The following is an 18537-nucleotide window of genomic DNA, read 5'->3' on the forward strand; positions in this document are numbered from 1 at the left end:
TTAGCCAAAGTCTGAGTGAAGCAGCTTTAGAATGGTACACCCGCCAGGACGCCAGCAGGTGGTACACTTGGGATGATATGGCTCACGCCTTTGCCCGGCACTTTCAGTACAATATAGACATTGTTCTAGACTGCTTATCTCTAACCAAGGTGGAAAAGAAACCTAGTGAAAGCTTTAGAGAATATGGGTTCCGATGAAGGGAGCAAGCTGCACGAGTCAATCCTCCGATGGAAGAAGATGAGATGGTTAAATACTTTGTTCAAGCCCTGGAGCCCACTTACTATGGCCATTTGATCTCAGCCATTGGTAAGTCTTTCAATGATGTGGTGAAGATGGGAGAAATGGTGGAAGAGGGGCTCAAGTCGAGTAAGATCATGAGCTATTCTGCTATAAAAGCAACCACCCAGGCAATCGAGAGTGGTGCCGGAAGTCTGCTAGGCAAGAAGAAGAAGGAAGATATCGCTATGGTTGTCTTCGGATCATGGCATGGCCAGAGGGGTTCACCTCATCAATACACCCATCCTCGACCTCGACCTTAAACGTACGTCCAAGCTCCATATAATCCACCTCAACATTACTTTTCCCCGCAAAACCCCCAATACTCAGCCAGGCCATCCCAATACCTTGTTCACCATGCACAGTCATATGCTCAACCCCCTCCTTACCAGCAATGGCATGCTCCAGCTCTGCAGAATATCTACCCAGCTCCACAAAATACCTATCCATCCCCACAACCCTATCAAAACCCCACTGGTTCAAATTTTCAATCAAGGCCAGAGTATAGGAGAGAGAGGCAACAACAGAAACAAACTTTCACCCCGCTTGGAGAATCCTATGCTAGTCTGTTTCAAAGGTTAAGGCAGTTGGACGTCTTGAGGCGGATAAAGTCAAAGATACCTAATCCCCCTCCAAAGAACCTCGATTATTCCCTAAGATGCACCTATTGTTCTGATGCTCCAGGGCATGAAACAGAGAAGTGTTGACATTTGAAACGGGCAATCTAGGAGCTCATTTATACAAACCAAATTGTAGTCCAAAGCCCAGACGCGCCAAACATCAATTAAAACCCTTTGCCAGCCCATACAGAGACACATATGATTGAAATAGTTCATAAGGATGGGGAGCCCAAGAAGTCTTCTAAGTCCGTCATGATGATTCGGGCCAGTGAAAGCAATTTGGTTAAAGCTCCGGACTCTACCAAAGCAACGCCCTTGACAGTCTAAGGGGTGACAGAGAAGCCAAGCTCACTCAATTCGAAATCACCAGTGTTGGTCATGAAAAGGCTATCGAAAGATATCGAGGCAAGTCCGGAAAGTTCAAAAGTGGTAGTACCAGGGATTTCAAGTAAGCCTATCATAGTTGTGAAGGGGGCTCCTATTACCCCTATCATCATTAAACCAGTAACCTAGCTGCCAGTGGTGGATGCCAAGGCTGTTCCGTGGAATTATAAATAAGTGATAGTGACATACAAAGGAAAATAAATAGAGGAAGAAGTTAATGAAACTGGAGGATTGACTCGTTCTGGGAGATGTTTCACCCCAGAAGAATTAAGGAAAGCCAAGCCATTCAAGGATAGCCAAATGCCAGTAAAGAAATCGGTCACCGAGGAAGAGGCTGAGGAGTTCCTGAAAAAGATGAAAGTGCAGAATTATTCCATTGTGGAGCAGTTAAGGAAAACACTACACATGTTCCTAATAAGATCACAATGAACCACTTGGAAAGATAGCTGGCAAGATCTTCGAAGCAAATAGGATCACTTTCTCGGATGATAAACTTCCTATGGAGTGTACTGAACACAATCGAGCTCTTTATCTCACGGTGAAGTGCAAAAATTCTGTTGTCTCACGTTTTTTGGTTGATAATGGCTCTAGTGCGAATATTTGTCCCTTGTCTACCCTGCAAAAACTGAAGATTGGCACCAAAAGAATCCACTTGAACAGTGTATGTGTCCGAATCTTTGATGGGGGAGGTAAAGATTCTGTTGGAGATATAATGCTCGAATTGTCGATAGGGCCAGTTGAGTTTACCATAGAATTTCAAGTGTTAGATGTGGTTGCCTCCTACAATCTGTTGTTGGGCAGGCCCTGGATACATGCTGCTAAGGCAGTTCTGTCTTCTCTGCACCAAATGGTGAAGTTCAAATGGGATAGGCAGGAAATAGTTGTGCACGTTGATGAGGACTTGTCAGCTTGTAATGACACAATTTTTCTGTTTATCGAAGCTGAAGATGATAAGGGTTCTTGGGTCTATCAGACTTTCAAAACAGTGTCTGTTGAGAAAATTCCTGAAGGAAAATGCATTCAAGGTCCTAATCTATCCTCCGCGTCCGTCATGGTTGCGAATGAAATTTTGAAGAATGGTTTTGTACCGGGCAAGGGTTTGGGCTCATCTCTGCAGGGTATTATGCATCCAGTGCGCCCCAGTGGGAATCCTGGTACATTTGGTTTGGGATTCATGCCCACAGAGAAGGACATGAAAAGGGTTAAAAATCTGAAACAGAAGGTATGGTCGCTCTCCAAACCCGTCCCACACATCTCTAAGTCTTTTGTCAAGCCAGGGACCGAAAAACCTCCAACCTCCTCAATCCCAAAACATGTGGTCGATGATGATGGAGAGCTGATCAAGAGGTTCCAAAGTCTGTTCGAAGAGGTCAATATGGTAGAAGTTGGTGAAGGCTCTAGTAAAGCAGATGTGCAGCTTGTTGGCCCAAACGTGAAGCTTAGCAATTGGGAAGCTACTCCTCTCCCCACCAGGAAGGAGTTTTGGTAGTTTGCTTTGTTTTCCTTTCTGTTATTTGGGTTATTCCAGGGTTGTAATCCAGATTTTTAGTTTTTGCTTGTTTTGATGTTCAAACCATTCCATCCTTTTATTTTTCAATGAAATGCAATTTTCCATTTTCCGTTATTCTTAATAGTGTTTTGTTTTGTTATTTTTTCTTTTGTACAGTTCCTTTTATGCTGGTTGCAGTGACATGACATGCATAAAGAATTTTCAGTCGAATCTTAAAAGCCAATCTAATCCTGAAATAACAATCCAATAAGTAGAATATGATGATGAAACAGAATATGATGAAGAAGCAACATTTGAGGAAATCAGTAAAGAGCTAAAACAATTTGAAGAAAAACCAAAGCCTAATTTGAGTGAAACTGAAGCAATCAATTCAGTGGACCAGGATGATGTTAGAGAAACCAAGATAAGTGTGCATTTAGAACCGCAAGTCAAGGAGGAAATAATCAAAATATTGTTTGAGTACAAAGATGTCTTTGCATGGTCATATGACGATATGCCGGGCCTGAGCACTAATCTGGTAGTTCATAAATTGCCAACTGATCCAGCATTCCCTCATGTGAAGAAAAAGTTGCAAAAGTTTAAGACCGATATGAGTGTGAAGATCAAAGAAGAAATCACAAAGCAACTTACTGCAAAGGTCATTCGAGTCACTCGATATCCCACTTGGTTAGCCAATGTTGTGCCAGTACCAAAGAAGGATGGTAAGACCAGGGTCTGTGTTGATTACCGTGACCTTAACAAAGCAAGCCCAAAAGATGATTTTCCATTGCCGAACATTCACATTCTGATCGATAATTGTGCCAAGCATGAGATTGGGTCCTTTGTGTACTGTTACGTGGGATATCACCAGATCTTGATGAATGAGGAAGATGCAGAAAATACATCATTCATCACGCCATGAGGAACATACTGTTATCGGGTAATGCCATTTGGTTTGAAGAATGCTGGGGCAACTTACATGAGGGCGATGACCACCATATTTCATGACATGATACACAAGGAGATCGAGGTTTATGTAGATGATGTGATCATAAAGTCAAAGAAGCAGTATGACCATGTCAGGGACTTGAGGAAGATTTTCCAAAGGCTCCGCAGGTACAACCTCAAGCTCAATCTAGTGAAATGTGCATTTGGTGTCCCGTCTGGGAAACTGCTGGGATTCGTGGTTAGTAGACGCGACATTGAGTTAGATCCGTCGAAGATCAAATCCATTCAAGAGTTACCACCGCCAAAGAACAAAACAGAGGTGATGAGTTTGCTTGGAAGGTTAAATTACATCAGCAGGTTCATTTCTCAGCTCACGACAACCTGTGAGCCCATCTTTAAGCTGTTGAAGAAGAATGCTGCGGTCAAGTGGACTGACGAATGTCAAGAAGCATTTGATAAGATTAAGAGGTACCTGCCGAATCCACCTGTGCTAGTCCCACCAGAGCCTTGAAGACCTTTAATTCTCTATTTGACAGTTTTGGATAATTCTTTTGGCTGTGTATTGGGTCAACATGACATCACGGAAAAGAACGAGCAAGCAATCTATTATCTCAGTAAGAAGTTCACTCCCTATGAGGTTAAGTACACTCTGCTTGAGAGGATATATTGCGCCTTGACTTGGGTGGCACAAAAGTTGAAGCATTATCTATCGTCCTACACTACTTACCTCATTTCCCGCATGGATCCTCTAAAGTATATCTTTCAGAAGCCTATGCCCACGGGAAGACTGGCGAAGTGGCAGATTTTACTTACAGAGTTTGACATCATCTATGTGACTCGGACCGTGATGAAGGCCCAAGCCTTGGCCGACCACTTGGCCGAGAATCCGGTGGATGATGAATATAAGCCACTGAAGACTTATTTTCCTGATGAAGAGGTCATGTGTGCTGATGAGGTTGACCGTGATGAAAAGTCAGATTGGAAACTCTTCTTTGATGGAGCTGCTAACATGAAAGGTGTCGGAATAGGGGCTGTACTTATCTCTGAAACAGGGCAACACTACCCTGTAATAGCCCAACTTCGATTTTATTGCACCAACAACATAGCTGAGTACAAAGCATGCATTCTGGGTTTGAGGTTAGCTATAGACATGGGAGCCCAGGAAATACTTGTTCTGGGAGATTCAAATTTGTTGGTTCACCAGATTCAAGGAGAATGGGAGACTCAAGATTTGAAGCTCATACCGTACCGACAGTGCCTGCATGATCTTTGCCAACGATTCAGGTCGGTTGAATTTAGACATATTCCCAGGATTCATAATGAGATTGTTGATGCCTTGGCTACTCTGGAATCAATGTTACATCATCCAGACAAGTCTTATGTTGACCCCGTGCATATCCAAGTTCATGATCAACATGCTTATTGTAATGTGGTGGAAGAGGAAATCGATGGCGAACCTTGGTTCCACGATGCATCAGGTCGGGGGTATATCCAGTACATGCTACAAGTGACCAAAAGAGAACCATTCGACGTCTGGCTAGTGGATTTTTATTTAGTGGAGGAATCTTGTACAAGAGGACTCCGGATTTAGGACTGCTGAGGTGCATAGATGCTAAAGAAGCTTCAACTATCATGGCCGAAGTGCATTCTAGAGTTTGCGGGCTGCATATGAACGGGTATGTCTTGGCAAAGAAGATACTTCGAGCAGGTTATTATTGGCTCACCATGGAACAGGATTGTATCAGTTTTGTTCGCAAGTGTCATCAATGCCAGGTACATGGTGATTTGATTCATTCTCCCCCATATGAGTTACATACAATGTCTGCACCTTGGCCTTTTGTTTCCTGGGGCATGGATGTCATTGGACCAATTGAGCCGGCAACGTCAAACGAGCATAGGTTTATTCTGGTGGCCATTGATTACTTTACGCAGTGGGTCAAAGTTGTAACTTTCAAGTTTGTGACCAAGAAGGCAGTGGTGGATTTTGTTCATTCAAACATCATTTGTCGGTTCGGGATTCCCAAGGTGATCATCACAGACAATGCTGCTAATCTCAACAGTCATTTGATGAAAGAGGTATGCCAACAGTTCAAGATCATGCATCGGAACTCCACTCCGTATCGCCCTAAGGCAAATGGAGCTGTTGAGGCTGCCAACAAGAACATAAAGAAGATACTTCGTAAGATGGTTCAAGGTTCTAGGCAGTGGCATGAAAAGCTACCTTTTGCCTTACTAGGTTATCGCACTACTGTTCGCACTTCAGTAGGTGCAACTCCTTATTTGCTAGTATATGGAACTGAGGCAGTTATACCTGCATAAGTTGAGATTCCATCCCTTTGGACTGTTACAGAAGCTGAAATTGATGATGATGAGTGGGTCAAAACCCGGCTAGAGCAGTTGAGTTTGATTGATGAGAAAAGATTGGCCGCAATATGTCATGGTCAATTGTACCAGAAGAGAATGGCAAAAGCATACAACAAAAAGGTGCGTCCTCGGAAATTCGAAGTAGGCCAGATGGTATTGAAACACATCCTTCCACATCAGGTTGAAGCTAAAGGAAAGTTCGCCCCAAACTGGCAGGGGCCGTTCATAGTGACAAGAGTGTTGCCCAATGGTGCTTTGTATTTAACAGACATAGAAGGCAAATGTGTAGATATGTATATCAATTCTGATGCAGTTAAGAGGTACTATGTATGATTTCTTTGCTTACGTTTAGTTGTATTTTGTACTTGGCATATTCAAAGTCTTAATTTGATGTGCTATTCTAAGTATTCTCACAGTAAATCTAAAGACCATTTACAATTTTGTCTCAACTATCGCAATTTTAGTAATTATTTGTCCTAATTTATGTGGCATCATTTGATTTGCAATGAAATTTAAGAAATAAATGAAAGATTTTTTATTTTTGATAAAATTTTTATGGAGGTCGAGTGTTCTCCTTGTTCATACCAGTAGTATTAGTACATACTATAGTATTTTATTGGTATTAGGTTTCTATTACTACATGTTGTTTCTTTCATTTCGATCATGCTATTATCTTATTGTTATTAACACATCTTTTCCATGGCTTCTTATCATTGTTTCTTGCTATTTTTCTTTTTATTAATGTTGTGCTTATACTTTTCTGAGTTGAGGGCTTATAGAAACAATGTCTTTATCTTTACAAGGTAGGAATAAGATCTGCATATACATACTCCCTCCCCAATTCGTATTATGTGGGATTACACTGGGTATGTTGTTGTATGGTCTAAAACAAGTGTTACACATTTGTGGCTAAAAAACCCTCCTTCGGAGTGCTTTCAAGTATAAAGCAAGAAAGTTTAAAACTTTGATTATATCGAAAGAATGTTATTAGTGAAAGTATAAAGAGAGTCTTATTGGTGAAAACCCTCGCGGGCACCATAAGGCGATGGTGAGTTGAGAGATGAACAAATGAGAGAGGCTTGCTGGTGAAAACCCTTCAGGGCACTACAAGTAGAATGAGGCTCATGACTTTACAGAGAACTTAGATCAGTGAAAGCCCGATTTTAATGTATGTAGACAGGACTTGAACTGAAAATATGATTGGTTGGACGGATTAGGCTGATTAGTCCGAAATGCATGTCATGATCATTTGTAACGACTCGGCCGGTTGTTTTTAGAATTTGTGCCCCGAACCCCTATTAACTGCTTTCCCCAAGTTTATTTCTGCTAATGTGATTTGCCGGGATGCTCGGTTTTGAGTTTCGAGGAGTTTTGGGACACTTAGTCCCTAAATGAGAGCTAAGTGTTAGAAAGTTGACCGAAATCGGAACAGTGGGGAGACAACCTCGGAATTTAAACCCGACAGTTCCGTTAGCTCCGTTAGGTGAATTTGGGGTTGGGAGCGTGTTCGGAATGTGTTTTGGAGGTTCGTAGCTAATTTAGGCTTGAAATGCCGAAGTTTGAATTTTTGAAGTTTTTGGTCCGATAGTGAGATTTTGATCCGAGGGTCGAAATGGAATTCTGGAAGTTTCAGTAGCTCCATCATGTCATTTGGGATGTGTGTGCAAAATTTCAGGTCATTCGGATGAGATTTGATACAGTTGTTTATCGAAAACATAATTTAAGAGTTCTTGGAGTTCTTAGTCTTGAATCCTATGTTAGATTGGTGATTTGATGTTGTTATAAGCGTTCCGAAGTTTTGAGCAAGTTTGAACGATGTCATGAGATGTGTTGGTACAATTGGTTTGAAGTTCCGAGAGTTCCGGGATGTTTTAGTGCAAAAATCATAGTTGTAGCAGGTCTACAGGGGTTGCAGGCCCCAGAACTCACCCATGCGGTCCGCACAAAAATGAGTGCGCCCGCACAAACACGGGCGCATCCACGGTAGGCATCGCGCAGACCGCACAAAGTGGGCCGCGGCCGCGGTGAAGGACCCTCCCACCGATCCTACTTCGGAAACTCATATCTTTTGATCTACAGGGAATTGTGAGGTGATTCATAAATGAAAGTTGTAACCGTTCGTGTCTAGTTTCCAGAAAGGTAAAGATATTGCAATTTGGACATCTTTAGAAAAAGTTATGGCCAAAATACTAAAGCCTGTCACTGAAAAGGGAGGCCTATGCGGCCGCACGTTGCCTTTGCGCGGACCGCGTGAGTTTTGGTGTGGCCCGCGGTAGCTGATACCTGAGGGGTACCTATAAATACGAGGTTTTGGGTTTTTATTTAATATTTTGACCTAGAGAGCTCGGATTTTGGCAATTTTTCGAAGGTTTTTAAAGAAATTCATCGGGGTAAGTGATTTTAACTCAGATTTGGCTAGAATACATGAATCTATCACTGAATTCATCATTTATTTCGTGATTTGAGAGGGAATTTGGGAAGAAAATTGTGAAACCTTTCAAAAATGTAAAATGATGATTTGAAGGGCCAAACAGGGTCGGAATTGTATAATTTTTGTATGGTTAGACTCGTGAGAGTGCGAGGTTTCTGGGAATATAAATTTTTACCAATTCCGAGACGTGGGCCCGAGGGGCGTTTTGGTCATTTTCCATAATTTCGCGTATTAGCTTTGAATTAAAACATAGAATCATTTGTTTGAGATGATATTTACGATATGCAATTGAATTGAATAGATTTGGGCCATTTGGAGTCGGATACTCGTGGCAAAAACGTGGTTTCTAGTTGATTTTGAGCCGATTCGAGGTAAGTGGCTTGTCTAACCTTGTGTGGGGGACCTTTCCCCTTAGGATGTGCTATATTTGATAATTGAAATGCCCTGTACGCGAGGTGGCGCGCACGTACTTGAGCTAATTGTTGAAAATCCGATTTTTCCTTAAGTATTTGAATTGAGTTCTTTTTTCCTGTTTATTCTACTCGTGAATTTAACATGTTGCTAGTCTAGAAAGGCATGTTTGGTTGACTTAATTGCCTATTTGCTTAAATCGCCTGAATTGCATTACGTGAAGCATGTTAGGCTAGAAGTAAGTGTTTACTTGGTACGAAATTAGCGTTTAATTTAATATTCTTGTATTGCTGCTCTGTGTTTTAAATTGGGACTACAGGACGGTATCCCGGGAGATTCCCCCTGCACATTTACTTTGGGACTACGGGTTAGATTCCCGGGAGATTCCCCCTGCACATTTATTTTGGGACTACGGGTTAGATTCCCGGGAGATTCCCGCTGTACATTTATTTTGGGACTACGAGTTAGATTCCCCCCTGCACATTTACTTTGGGACTACGGGTTAGATTCCCGGGAAATCCCCCTGCACATATATTGAGGATACCAAGAGATCCCCGAATTATTATGGAGGATACCAAGAGATCCTCAGGATACTAAGAGATCCCCGAATTATTATGAAGGATACAAAGAGATCCTCGGGATACCAAGAGATCCTCGATTATCATGCATGTTGTGAACAATATTTACCTTGTATTGTTTTGTCTCTGTTTTTTATTACTGCATTCCTTATTTAACCTGTTTCTATTCTCGTTGTAGACTTTATCTATAATGTTTCCTTTATCTTATCATTTATTATACTTATCTCAGTAGGGCCCTGACCTTCCTCGTCACTACCCAATCGAGGTTAGGCTTGACACTTACTGAGTACCGATGTGGTGTACTCATGCCTCTTCTGCGCATGTTTTTCATGTGCAGCTCCAGGTACGCACTATCATTGTGGCGGAGACATCTAGCAGAGACTTTGAGGTACATCTGCCACATCCGCAAACCAGGAGTCTCTATCTTATTCCAGCCTTAGTATATGATTTTCCCTTCCCTTGGTTGTGTAGACATTCTGGAGTTAGAGCAATATATTTCATTTCTATTAGCCTGTGTTTCCCGTGAGTTTTCGGGTTTTGGGATTGTTTTAGTTTTGAGATATTGAGTTGTATATGCCGAGCGACATTCAGTACAATTTCCTTCTTAGATATTCAAATATGGTATTCTATTTTTCGCAATTATTATGTTTCCGCAAATGTTAGGCTTACCTAGTCACAGAGACTAGGTGCCGTCATGACATGTTCATGGTTGGTGAACTAGGGTCGTGACATCATTGGAGTTGGCTGCTTCCCTTAGATAAGTCTTCTTTTTCTCATTCTTCTTCATATAGTCATCTGTGTTCAAAATTTTTCTTTGTTCCTTTTGTCAAAAATCATTTCGCTTTGCTCTTTGAGTCTATCTTTATGGGTCTCTTTCGAGTCAACCCTTGTTGAACAAGCAGGAAAGTATCTCAAAGCCTACTACCAGCTTCTAAATTGCACAAAGCGGAGTCTGGCCAGGCACATCACAATTGACTTGATTTAGAATAAGCAGTATGGTGATAACTGAGATTCAGGCAATCAAGTGAATCTTGAATTTTGAGAAAATACAAGGATTCAGCAACTTTCAAATGAAAACACAATGCAACAAGTTAGTGCGATGGATTCAGGTCATGCAGAGGTTTTGTGGTCCAGTTCCAATCAAAAGGTCAAACAACTCCTTGCTAGCCCAGAGCAACTAATTAGAATGAAGCATGGCAGTGGCGGAAGCAGACACTCAGCAATGATGCCACAAACTAACCACCACGCTTTCAAACTAACAAAATTTTATTCGTCTAAAACAGGGGCAAGAAAATTTGTTAATCCACAGGGACCCTCAGGGGTAAGAAATTCGATTCAGAATCCTCCAAGAAGAGAGCATGGTTCAGGTAAGTTCATTCTCGTATTTTCAGGACCCTCCTGGATAATGGAGTTTAATTTTAAGTTTTCAGGAGCCTCCTGGATAATGGGATTTAGTTTTAAGTTTTCAGGACCCTCTTGGATAATGAGACTTAATTTTAAGTTTTCAGGAACCTCCTGGATAATGGGATTTAATTTTAAGTTTATAGGCCCCTCCTGGATAATGAGATTTAATTTTAAGTTCTTAGGACCCTCCTGGATAATGAGATTTAATTTTAAATGTTCAGGACCCGCCTGGATAATGGGATTTAGTTTTAAGTTTTCAGGACCCTCCTGGATAATGGGATTTAATTTTAAATTTTTAAGGGCCCTCCTGGATAATGGGATTTAATTTTAAATTTTCAGGACCCTCATGGATAATGTGATTTAGTTTTAAAGCTTTCAGGACCCTCCTGGATAATGGGATTTAGTTTTAAGTTTTAGCGTAAGTTCTACCTTTAGGAAATATAATTTAACTTTAAAGTTGTCACTCTTAAGATGAGATTTAATTTGAAGCTTTTAGGGCCCTCCTGGATAATGAGATTTAGCTTTTAAATTCTTAGAGCTCTGTAGGTAACATGATCCGATTAACACTCACAAATATGCCCAGATCCCAAACTGGGGCACAAAAATTTCTTTTGCTTTGTCTGTTTTGTTGCAATATCAGGCGCCCACCTGGATAACGAGGGAATACAGTTTCAAGTTTTAGCAATCAGGTTCCCACCTGGATAACAAGGGAATACAATTTCAAGTTTTAGCAATCTGGTGCCCACCTGGATAACGAGGGAATACAGTTTTAAGTTTTAGCAATCAGGCGCCCACCTGGATAACGAGGGAATACAGTTTCAAGTGTTGGCAATCAGGCACCCACCTGGATAACGAAGGAATACAGTTTTAAGTTTTAGCAATCAGGCGCCCACCTAGATAACGAGGGAATACATTTCATGTTTTAGCAATCAATCGCCCACCTGGATAACGAGGGAATACAGTTTCAAGTTTTAGCAATCAGGTGCCCACCTGGATAACGAGGGAATACAATTCAAGTTTTGGTAATCAGGTACCCACCTGGATAACGAGGGAATACATTTCATGTTTTAGCAATCAGGCACCCACCTGGATAACGAGGGAATAAATTTCATGTTTTAGCGATCAAGCGCCCACCTCGATAATGAGGGAATAAAGTTTCAAGTTTTAGCAATCAGGCGCCCACCTAGATAACGAGGGAATACAATTCAAGTTTTGGTAATCAGGCGCCCACCTGGATAACGAGGGAATACAATTCAAGTTTTGGTAATCAGGCACCCACCTAGATAACGAGGGAACTCATTTTATACCAAAGTCAAGTTATTGGCAGGCGCCCACCTGGAGAACGAGGGAATTAATTTTAGAGTTACTTCAACTCACAAATTCAAGAAGCATCAGGAGCCCGCCTGAAGAACAGGGTCCATTTTTTAGTTGCATATTGAAGATCAAGTAGAGATTCAAGGAAGATTCCCGACAAGAAGTAGATAGGATCTTGTATTTTTCTTTTACTTTTGCTGTAATTTTTCCTTCTATTTTTGATGTAATTGCAGGAACCGCGGACTGGAACCTCAGCGGCACTCCACTCGGCTCTCCACCTCGGTATACTCCATCGCTCTTCTCACTTCCGAACTACACGTGGCCTGATTCCTTTATAGCCAAGGATATGTAGGCAGCTCAAATACCAGGGCTCGGTCGCAATCTTTATAGCCATCTTTATTTTCTTTTGAATAAGCGTCGGGTCATAAATCAATTACGTTGCTTATTGTTCTTTGCTCCGAAAACTCTTTGTGTTTCCAAGCAAAGAGGGCCAGCTGTAAGCACGTAATTTTTGACCCGCACAAATTTTAAAAGTAGTATTTTTAAAGAAATATTTACTTATTTTTTTAGGATATTTATTTGGGTTTATTTCTATAGGATTTTACTTTATTACTGATTTTAATTCTATTTTTAAGGCACAAAAACTATATATATATATATATATATATATATATATATATATATATATATATATATTTTCATGTTTTATCTTATTTCTATTTAGTTTAGGTTATTAAGATTTTTATAGCCATATATTTTGTTTTTACTATGATTTTTACTCTTACTTTTAATTTATATAAAACATAATATATATATATATATATATATATATATATATATATATATATATATATATATATATTATGTTTTATATAAATTAAAAGTAAGAGTAAAATATATATATATATATATATATTATGTTTTATATAAATTAAAAGTAAGAGTAAAAACTATATATATATATATAGTTTCATATATTTACATAGTTTGTTTAATTAATTGAAATTAGTTTTAATTTTGCGTTGGTTATTTAATGGACTTTTAGAAATTGAAGAAGTATAAATTTTTGGGCCCAATTTTACACAAGAAAAGGCCCAAATCTGGCAGCCCCAATGACTCGCACCCAGTCCACCCGACCCACCCCATTTTTGATTTTAAATCTTGGCCATCCAACCCCTTTTAATCCAACAGTCCAAATTAATTCCCCATACCCCATATAAGAACCTTTTCTCCCCCCAAAAAAACCCTAGCCCTAATCTTCAAGACCTAAGGAGCCGCACCACACCCCTTTCCCAGCCTTCTGCTCGCCTCCAACTCGCTGGTTTTCCGGTGAATTCACTCAACGAGTCCCATGGTCCCCTCCCCTCATCTTCTCCTTCTTCCATGTCATCCCTTTCGTACCAAATCTCATCATTTCAATCTGATTCACGCGGATTTCTTCTTTTATTTCTTTTGTTTAAACAAAAAATCCTAGTCCTTGAAATAAATGTTGGAAAATGGGAGCCGTTGGATTAAATTTTGATCCAAGACTGCCATTTTCTAATTTTTGTTAAAAATGTGATTTTCTGATCTTGTTGGGGGCCGCACATGATTTCTTGCTGAAGAAGGAGAAGCTTCGAGAGAGATTTATATATTGGAGGATTTTCGGACAAAAAAAGGGAGGAGAAAAAAAGAAAAAGGGCGGAGAAAAGGTCTAGGGTTCTTTGAGTCTTGAGATTTTTTTAGTGTTTTCTTTGCATTCCAGAAAAACGAAAAAAAAAGAAGTTTAAGTTTGATTTTTATTCTAAGTTTTGTTTCATTTCGAAAAATCAGAAACATATTAAAATCTTAATTCATTTTTTTGGATTTCGCTTCAAATATGGACCTTGATTGAGGTTGGTTGAAGCTCGTCGGAGTTGAAGTTCATTTGCCGTTCGGGTTCCTATTCAAAGTTCTTGTTTGCGATTCACTTCAGTTCCTCGCCGCTGAACTTTCTTGTCCTCGCTTCTGGAATTAATTGAAATTCTGAATATCCAGGTTCATTTCTGTATCCCCTGTCACGTTTGAATTTAGTTAGATTTGATCCCCCTATGTTACTTGCGTTCTGCTTTACTTCTGTGTTTAAATGTTTATGGTTTCGAACATGTTTAGTTTGGACACATTGAACTGCAATATGACTTAACTTTGTAATCGCTGATTTGGTACTCGATTGCGTCGAGTTTACATAAATAGGCAGTGTATTCAATTGGCCTTCTTGCTTAAATTCTAGCTGATTTGTCTGCTCGACCAGTTGATGGTTGGTTTTGTTCGCCTATGCTTCAATGTTACTAATCTCTATTAGCTCAGTATGAATTCATGACTAAATAATTAACGTTTTGTTGAAATTTAGCGGATTCGCCTTTGAACTTAAACCAACTTGATTTCCCTTGGGATTGAATTGACAACTCTATCTTTCCTGGATAATGATCTAAAAGTGCAACTCTTTGTTTTGTCTACTGTCTCTAAATGCTATTCCCCTCATATGTTAAGTGAGTCACTGGATTATCTTGTCGTCTCGGACAGTTTGGGACATAATCGATCCTTGACGCCAAAGAAAAATCAAAAATCAATTTCCTCACGAGATGAGTTGCTTGTTCTTGTTTGTAGACCCGTTCTCTGTGCTGATATATAGTTAAACATGTTTTCTGAACGTTGTCTAAGCTAGTTGTGTTCTGGGTTTACTTTTGTCCTCTTAGAATAGTTTAAGTATTTGGCAGAAGCCTGGTCATTATTTGCATTACATTTCATCCATGTTCACTCCTAGAATTGTTCAAATTAGCTTAAATGGTTTTTGAAAGTTCGTGTAGTAACAATATCTAGGAAAATGGCATACTAACTCCTAAACTGTTCGTATATGACTTAACTCACGTTGTCCTCTTCTTTCTGTATGTATTGGAACATTATATTGGGATAGGCTTTTACTATTTTTATTACTTTTTCAACGCTGAATGCTTACTGCCTTAGACGTCTATTTGTATGTGCTTGTTTTGGTTGATTGGATGAATGTTTGGTTCACGCACGGGCTGCGGGAAGTTGGGTTGTCTGGACAAATGCATGAAAGAAAAAACTCAAAAGGGAATGAGCATGAAATTAATTTCTATTTTTTTTAGTTTTATTTTGTTACTTTTATTACATCTTCCGCTAGGAGCATGCTTAGGCCGACAACATTTGGGTAGGCAAGCCTTAGGATTTTTGTTAGTTTTGAGGCGAGAGGTCGTTCCTTTAGTTAAATTTATCCGGGGAATGCCCTGAAGGATTTGTATATATTTTATTCTGGGAATGCCCCGTAGTACTATGTAATTGGAGGTCATGGCGAACATCGTAGAAGAAATAGCATATGATAATTTAGAACTTTAGTTTTTCTTCTTTTAATTTTCTATCATTTAGGCGGGGACGACCTCGAGCCTCTTTTGTGTTTATTTTTCTTTTCTGTGATTTTACCTCAACTAGAATATTTTACAAGCCGACTAGAACAAGTATGCAACCATACTAGTTACGGGACTTGGGGAGTGCCTAATACCTTCTCCCCGAGTTAAATGAACCCCCTTACCCAAACCTCTGGTGCGGACTTAGTTCTGAGTCCAAGTGTTTTAAAGGAAAAATATTTTCTAAAAAAACGGTGACCTGACACACCGATATCAAATGTCAAGTGGCGACTCTGAGTTAATCCTTTTGAACACTATCTTTTGTCACTTTCAAAATTGAAAAACCCTTTCGAGCTTCACATAATCCTTTTATTATTTTTTAAGAGGGTTAGTGAGGTTTGGAATGAAAAAAGGGCGTGACACAAATTATTCCAAATTTTAAAAGAATTTTCGTCGAGTAAAACTTAAAGAATTTTAATAACAAACATAAAACCTGAGCTCTGAATTCATTCCCATCTAAAAACCCCACATTACTCTTATAAACACTGGTTGTGCACTTATTCTTTAAAAAAAAAAGAACTGAAAAATATTTCCTCACTTAGCAAGCACAAATATCAAAACTTCTTTGAGCCCATAGCTTATAACATATTATTATCTCTGCGCATGTCTTTGATGATACACAATTTTCAGCTCCTTGATGCATTATACTGGAATCATCTGATGTCTCTCTATCAAAAGGACGAAGACGCAACCGCAACAAAAGTAACAATATATTCAGGGAGAGCTTTGATGTCTCTCTATCAAGAGGACGGAGACGCAACTGCAACAAAAATAGCAATATATTCAGGGAGAGCTTTGTGACCATTTGTATTTCGATTTGTATTTTCTCTTCTCAAAAATTTCATGAATTGAGTTCATAATGTAATAAGTGGCACAATTAATTAATTAATTAGGAATACTAAAAGTTTCACAAACTCCAAAGGTGCCAGATACATTTATATTATTTAGTGCTTTTACGGTAGGAAGCAGAAGAGACTCTAGTAACTTGAATGTCAGTTACCACGAAATACTTATATTTATATAATAGATATAGGCTCACGGTCATCGGTAATGAATTGAGCAGCAATAGTTTTTCAAATATAATTGCTATACAATTTTGAATGTAGAATAATAAATAAAATACTCAAGTTTGCATAGACAATTTTGAAGAAGTCCAAAGGCCTTATTAAAAGTTTGTCAGCTTAATGGGTCCCCATTCTAATTTAAATTTTTATTTATTTTTTATTTTCATTGGAATGTATATTTACCTCTTTGTACATAAATATTGTTTGAATATTTTTTTAATTTAAGGGTAAAATCGTCACTCAGTCTTTGATGGGTAAATTTGTAAATTAACTTTGACTTAAGGTGTTCACATTTATAATATAGTATGATACGTAGGATCTATGTGCATGCCTAGAAATATTGACTATATGGTCTTCCTCTTAAGCAAAAACAACGTAACTAATGAATGTCTTTGAGAAAATATTGTCTACTCTTATAATAAAACCTCATTTATAAACTCCCATATATCATGTATTTAATTTAAAACTTATCACATCCATATAAAATCGTATCTATCAACTTTTACCGAAAATGATTTACTTCAAAGAAAATACATATCAATCCAATATATAGTAGTTCCGAAATTCTTCAAACTTACAGGGTCTTACATCCATATTTTCATGTATAACCTTAATCCCTTCCAACTTATATGTTATTACTTCGACGAATCCTAACGTTAAAGTACGGGATGTAACATCCTTCCCCCCTTTAGAACATTCGTCATCGAATGTTAACTCCTCGAGATTTGCAAACTTTTCACTAGGGCCTCCTCTATAAATTAAACTTAAAACCCAAACTATATCTGAAGTCTTGACTATTCACAATCTTTTGTACTCGAGTTTCTCGTATCTTCTTCACCATTACCTTACTTACCTTTCAATCTTGCATCGTACCTTCTGTTTCTTTCACAACCTCCCTTCCACATAAGTAGAAATCACATCTATGCCTTAAAGCTCTATTGTGATAGTACCTCTAGTGCATACAAAATTCGGTAAACCTTATTCCAACTTCTTACGACTTAGCTCTATGGCATGATCTAGAAACAAAAGAAGAATAATATTTCCTAAATGCCCTATAGCCTCTCAATTATAAATGTGGCACGCAACACACCCATAAGTGATACTCTACTAGGCACGGATTTGTAGACTTCCTAGGACACGACCCGCTCTGATACCATTTTGTCATGCCCCAAATCTGGGAAGGCGTGGCTGGCACTCGGTGTCGTGCTGGCCCGAGCGAACCACGCTGCAACTCTTTTTTTTTCCTTATGAATATCGTGGGCCGACATGACCACAAACGTGATGTTCAACTATAAGTGGGCAGCTCTGTATTATTGAACTATTTTTCTTAGAGCATAAATATATATGGGCCGTCAAGGTCTCTGACATACTGTACAAAATAAAACTCCGTCTACAAAGCCTCTAAGATTTATCTGACATCAAATGGGACAGGGTACCGGCCTACCCATAAGTCTGTAGCAAATCTCTGACATAATGACTCATAGACTCGGCTGCAGTCCGAATGAGGTGGAATCTTACCGATCCTTCACTGAATTCTCTGATATAATGACTCATAGACTCGGGTGCACTCCGAATGAGGTGGAGTCTTACCGATCTTTCGCTGAATGCCAATCTTGTCTACTATGAGGGCTCGTCAAACTGATTATCTATACCTGCAGGTATGAATGCAGCGTCCCCAACAAAAGGACGTCAGTATAAATAATGTATTTCTAATAACGCGAAAGGCAGTTGGTCCGTTGACTTCATTAAATAAGGACATGGAAGAACCATGGAGTAAAGGACTCAACCTGTAAGTCTAGATAACTCTGTAA

The 18537-nt window shown here is 39.3% G+C and overlaps 1 long non-coding RNA gene across 1 annotated transcript; it reads left to right on the plus strand.

The window, feature by feature from the left end:
* The first annotated feature begins 13465 nt into the window (after nucleotides 1-13465).
* On the plus strand, nucleotides 13466-16576 carry LOC107824364 (uncharacterized). Its single transcript, XR_001656843.2, has 2 exons — nucleotides 13466-14235; nucleotides 16293-16576. It is a non-coding gene; the product is annotated as an uncharacterized LOC107824364 (long non-coding RNA).
* The last annotated feature ends 1961 nt before the right edge of the window (nucleotides 16577-18537 follow it).

The sequence above is a fragment of the Nicotiana tabacum genome, chromosome 3 (assembly GCF_000715075.1).
Source record: "Nicotiana tabacum cultivar K326 chromosome 3, ASM71507v2, whole genome shotgun sequence".
Classification (NCBI taxonomy): Eukaryota; Viridiplantae; Streptophyta; class Magnoliopsida; order Solanales; family Solanaceae; genus Nicotiana; species Nicotiana tabacum.